This window comes from Artemia franciscana, chromosome 2 (assembly GCF_032884065.1).
Source record: "Artemia franciscana chromosome 2, ASM3288406v1, whole genome shotgun sequence".
Lineage (NCBI taxonomy): Eukaryota > Metazoa > Arthropoda > Branchiopoda > Anostraca > Artemiidae > Artemia > Artemia franciscana.
Genome location: NC_088864.1, coordinates 65784615 through 65791217, shown reverse-complemented (window position 1 = coordinate 65791217; position 6603 = coordinate 65784615).

Genomic DNA, 6603 nt, shown 5'->3' with positions numbered 1-6603 from the left:
TAGATAGGAGCTTGAAACTTCTACAGTAGGGTTCTCTGATACGCTGAATCTGATTGTGTCATTTTCGTTAAGATCCTACGACTTTTAGGGGGCGTTTCCCCCTATTTTCCTAAATAAGGCAAATTTTCTCAGGCTCGTAACTTTTGATGGGTAAGACTAAACTTGATGAAACTTATATATTTAAAATCAGCATTAAAATGTGATTCTTTTGATGTAGCTATTGATATCAAAATTCAATTTTTTAGAGTTTTGGTTACTATTGAGCCGGATCGCTCCTTACTACAGTTCGTTACCACGAACTGTTTGATACTGGAATAGCTCCGCTGGATCATATTATAGGTAAAAGTACTCTTTATTTTGCGCATTCTGCTTTTCTAGGTACTCTCCCACCGCCCCTACAGCAGTTTTTCTCACGGACAGGCTCAGGTAGGTACTTTTCTTCTTTACGTAATTCTTCTCGACGATTTATTTTACCAAAACGATCTTCTACAGCAGCCCAGAGGTCTCCAGTATATCAATCAATTCTATTATGGAACTCCATCCCTTCGGATGTCCCTCTTTTTCTTTCTGCAAAGGCATTATTTCGTCGGGTCTTTCCAATTCAATAATTTTTCTCTCTTTATTAATCCTTTCCTAATTTGTATGTCTCTTCTCTTCTTTTAAAATCATTTTCAGCTATATGTTAAATCTCCTTCTAAATCTTTTATCTGTTAAATATCCTATCTATTCAATGTCCTTGTCTTGTTCCAGTGTTTTTTTTTTTTTTTTTTTTTTTTTTTTTTTTTTTGTATATATTTTATAATAGTGTTTTATTCTTGTTCTCTGTGGTCCATTACAAGCAAAGCTTCTTGGGCTTAGTAACCACTTTACTTTTGTAATAGTTTTTTTTTTCCTTTTAGTATCAATAAATTGATTGATTGATTGATTGATTGATTTTTTCCCAAGACAGTGAACCAACGAAACCTATTTGAATATTTGAGTCTTGGCTGAACTTTTCGTTAAGAAGTAATGATGCCAAGGCTATTTAAAAAAAAATGGATTTTTAACTGAGAACTTTTATTGCAAGTGTTTTATTGTTTTTTATTTTTTCTATGCTGAAGACGGCCCTTAGATATAGGGCCGAAATATTCAAATAGGTTTTGTTGGTTCACTGTCTTCGGAAAAAAGTCCTCATTATTCTCTCTTTTGTTGTTGTGTCATGTTTGTGTGTCGACTGACGTCATGTTTGTCGACTGACGAAATTACAGACCGGGACATCGGGACACAAATGACGACCGGGACATAGGGAATATAAATGACGACCGGGACACTCAAAGAGAAAGCGACCGGGACACAAGGAATGTTTGATTAGCAATCACCATCAACAAAGCACCGGGACACAAATGACGGCCGGGACACAGGGAATATAAATGACGACCAGGACACCCAAAGAGGAATTACAGACCGGGACACCGGAACACAAATGACGACTGGGACATATCTATATATATAAAAATAAGTTGTTTGTCTGTGGGTCTGTCGAGTGACGTCATGTCATCATGTCATCATGAAGTTAGTTGTCGTCATGTTTGTTATAACAATGACGTCAGTAAAAGTATTTAAGAAAATCGTTTAAAGACAAATTTTTAATTGTAAGAAGATCGTGGACAGAAAAATGTTTAATTGTAAAATGACTGAAGAACCTACAATGGCAACAGCCGAGGAAGCTGTTCAAAGAGTCTATGCCAAAAAACTTTCGGATGATAGAGAAAGTAAGAAAAGAAAGCGTGCCGAGGAATCACAAGAACAGCAAGAAAACAGGCTTGCGGCTAAAGAACGCAAAACCGCCCAGTTAGATGAAAATCCACCTGGACAGCGAGAGTCAAAACATATCAAAACTGAAAATGATAGCGATGATGATTGGGTTTGGGATTTTGACTTGGATAAGGTCATCAATGACTACCAGATTTTAGTTAAAAAAAACAATGGTTCGGCGATATGCATTTCATAGTGACGCTCAAAAATAAAGAAGAAAAAGAAAACTGAAAAAATAAAAAAGGTAAAAAACTAAAAAAAAACTAAAAAGAAAAAGCACTCAAAGATAAATTACAGACCGGGACACAAATGACGACCGGAACAGAGGGAATATAAATGACGACCGGGACACTCAAAGAGAAATTACAGACTGGGATACCGGGACACAAATGACGACCGGGACACAGGGAATATAAATGACGACCAGGACACAGGTATTTAAGAATACCGTTCAAAGACAAATTTTTAATTGTAAGAAGATCGTTGAAAGAGAAATTTCTAATTGTAAAATGACTGAAGAACCTACAATGGCAACACCCGAGGAAGCTGGTCAAAACAAATGTATTCAAGCCGAAGTAGCTGAGCTGGTAAAGCGTTATGTTTCAGGTTCTAGGTCCGAGAGGCTCCAGGTTTGAACCTTGGCTTTAGCATTAATACAAAAGAAGAAAAAACTAAAAAAGGTAAAAACTACAAAAAAAAACTAAGAAGAAAATACTGGAAAAACTAAAAAAGCTAAAAAACTAAAAAAAAGAAAAAAAGGTAAAAAACTAAAAAAAAACAAAAAAAGGTAAAAAACTAAAAAGAAAAAAAACTAAAAAAAACTAAAAAAAGGTAAAAGCTACAAAAAAACTAAAAAGAAAAAAAAACTAAAACTAATAAAAAAAACTAAAAAAAACTAAAAACTGGAAAAGAAAAAAAACTAAAAAAGGAAAAAAAACTGAAAAATAAAGGAGGAAAAGAAAACTAAAAGCCGGGACACAGGGAATATAAATGACTACCGGGACACTCAAAGAGAAATTACAGACTGGGACACTGGGACACAAATAACGACCGGGAGATATAAATGACGACCGGGACACTCAAAGATAAATTACAGACCGGGACACCGGGACACAAATGACGACCGGGACACAGGGAATATAAATGACGAACGGGACGCTCAAAGAGAAATTATAGACTGGGACACTGGGACACAAATGACGATCGGGATACTGGGAATATAAATGACGACTGGGACACAGGGAATGTTCGATTAGCAATCACCATCAACAAAGCTCAAGGGCAATCATTAAAATAATGAGGTATAGATCTGAATACGGATTGTTTTTCCCATGGACAATTTTATATTGCATGTTCAAGAGTCGGTAAACCTGACAATCTATTTATATGCACAGACAATGAGACATCGAAGAATGTTGTATATTCGCAAGTTTTACGTAGTTAAAAACATATATATCTATAACGAAAAGAGAAATCTTTTCTCTTTTATCTATATTCACAGGTGGGACACAGGGACACAACTACAATGGCACGTAACTAATATGGCGCGTAACAACTTAAGCGCGCGGGGGGGGCTTGGGGGCACGAAGCGCCCCCACCAACTAGGTGTTTGGGTGGCACGAAGCGCCACCCCATTAGCTAGTATATATATATATATATATATATATATATATATATATATATATATATATATATATATATATATATATATATATAAACGGCATATCGTCATAGACACAATATATTTCAAGGTTGTCAACACGCCATTTTCGAAACAAACTACTAGTTTGGAGGAAATTAATGTCAAATCTGTCCCCTCTTTTCTTCTTCTTGTTATTAAAGTGGGTATTGAGCCCCGGTTATGCCTGGCAAGGTTCTCTCCACCCAGGTAATCCAGGAGGTCATGTCCCCTCTCATTTGTATTTGAGCCATTTTTGCTGGTGGGGTCCTGTCATCGTGAGGTATATAAAGCACACTAAATACCACACGTTCAAATCCTACTATATTTCTAATCACTGTAGCTTCAACATCCCTAGAACAGTAAGTAGATTGTCTATGTTTTTGGAGTTGTAAGTGCAAGCACTAGGAGCAATGCTTACCTTGTTATGTGTATGGATTTTGGTGTCCTTGAAACACCCTTTCACTTGATTGGCAATGATCCAGGGCTCCAGCCCCCAATGTAGATGTTTGGCTTCTTACCAACAGTCACACAATTTTGCCTGAAGCAGCCTAACAACGATGCAAATTGGTTTGCCAACAATTTAGTCTCTTTGTCTTACTTGCTGATATTGCGAAAAACACTAAAGTTGTGAAGAAGGTGCCGACTTGTCACCTATTGTGGGTGACGAGTGGTATATTCTATTGTGTTGGTTGTTCTCAGCGTTTTCTTAAACAGCTGTTTGATAAGCATGTGTCCCCTTATAAGAATTGGAAGTCGGAACAAGCGGTTCTCAGTTTGTTTAACCTGGTGCATGTTAGTAGCTAAGTGATTACATCTCATATCTTTCTTGACATCTTCCATGACCTGGTTGTTCTTATTTTCCCTCGCTCAAGAGACCAATTATAGGGCCTCATAAGTTTATTTCTATTTTCCGGTGGACTACAACAGGGTTCTTCCTCACAGAAAATGTTCGTAGGAGGTTCATCATCTGGCGCCAGGGCCTGGTATTCCAGTTTTGTGCCATTCATCACCTCGGTTTACCCATGCAGCCGTATTTTCGTCCCAATCTCGGACCCTGACTTAGTCTCCTCCAAACATGTGGGAGAATATGCCCAGACTGAAATTAATGCCACTTAGGATTTTGTCATCGAGTGCATCATTATTTGCTGTTCATCGTCAGGTTTCAAACTTATGCAGCGACTGATCACCACCCTAAATGGGATAAGTTTGGCAACCTCCACGAAGCTTGTTTTTTCCTAGGCCGCCAGAATACGCTTTTTTCTTACTATTTTAATCTCCTATTTTCTTTCGAGCCATATTTCCAGAACCATAAATGATGGTATCAACACTAAGGATAATGCTCCTCAATCCTAGTCCTTTTGACAATTGGCACTCCCTTAGATATGATATTTTGTGTGTGTGTGTGTGTGTTACAGGGCTTGCCCATCCCTTATTTTTCGTTTCTAAAGGAGCCTTCTTCAGTGGTATCCAGGTCCTCAGTAAGGCTTTACCCTCTCCTCAGGATTAGAATACTCACGTCATCGGCAGTCGACAGCACTCGGTTCTCTGATACTTGCGATAGAGCGACCTTCTATCCCTTCGGATTACTCTCTTTTTTGAATGCCTACTGTTTCTGTTTTCATCGGACTCCTTCTCAAAGGGCTGAATCTGAGAGGCTTCCTCTTCACCGAGTGTTAACTCAGACGAATCGCCATCCAGCAAAAAATCTTAGTCCACACTCATGCCTTATTGGGAAGGATGATCCGTGATCTTACCAAACAAATTGTCATTACTATCCATATAATTACAATAAAACAATAATCTTGCTAGAACTTAAGCCCCTGGCTTCAATTTTACCTTGGAAAATCAACTGGATAGCCTGCAGATATTAGCACGTCGTGGTGCCAGGGTAGAGTCTTTCGCACGTTATCCCAGCCTCCCCTCTGGTTTGCCACCCAGTACATATCTATAAGGTGCAATATTATTTGCCAAATGATAGAAGATCTTCCTGCTTGTCTAGAACAGGTTTGGGCCCCTGCATTCTTTTTGGTTTTCGTCACGAACACAACTAAGTTTTATCCAATGTACCGTTTCCCTCGTCTTTCTTCCAAAATCATGCATTCCCCCACCACAAAACAAAATGCTTGTTACCATTAGTCTACCCTAGCTTTGTGGCATATTCATAAATGCACTGCTTCATTGCCATACAATTGGCTGGGTGGGTAGCAGCTGGGTGGCAACTGAAATTAACATTATTGTTCTCCTATTTTGAAATAGGTAGAAGATGGCTCACTACTTTTAGGCACCCCAGGTGAAGGTTGTTGCCACTGTTGTCACGCCGGGCTTCCTACACAAAAAGCTACTTTGCATGCCCCCATCTTTATTTCCTGATATGAAGCATAGATTAGAACTTAATTGCTACATGTAGTTATCTTTTTTAAGAATGATTTTATAATGGGTTTAACAGGAAATAACAAGAAAAAAAAATTATTGTTGTGAATTTTGCAAAAGTAAAATGAACCCAATCCAGGGTGGTCATCCCCTGCTTGTCTTGTCTAGTACAGTAAAATGTAATGATTTTATCCCTGGAAAACTCCCCTGGATCATTCCAAGTGACCTACTGCTGTCGGGGGAGCGAATTTGAAAGCATTGAGGACGAAAAAAGAATGTCACAGGAAGGCAATAACGATGCAAATACTTCTTAGTGCATTTAAGGCTGAAATGCACTAAGATTATTGTTGTGAATTAAAATAATTGTGGGAAATTTGACTTTCTGTCCCTACGGAATGTTGTGGTCTGTCATTTACATTGTCATATTTTTTTATTCTTCATGTTTGTCTATTTGAAGACGCTAATGCATAATTCTCCACACAACTCCAGGCTGTTCTGAAGCTGAGATCATGCCCTGGGGTGATAAGTACCAAGCACAGATAAATATATTATGAAACCACTGAGGAGTTGCCGTCTTCCCGTTACCTGGTCTACATCTCGGAACGCCACATTTGCCGTACCGTTCCATTGGGCTTGGCATAGTTTCACCACTCTCGAAATAGTTCCACCACGCTTAGCACAGTTCCGCCACGCTTGACATAGTTCTGCAATGCTTGGCACAATTTCGCCACCTTTGGCACAGTTCAGCTATGTTTGGC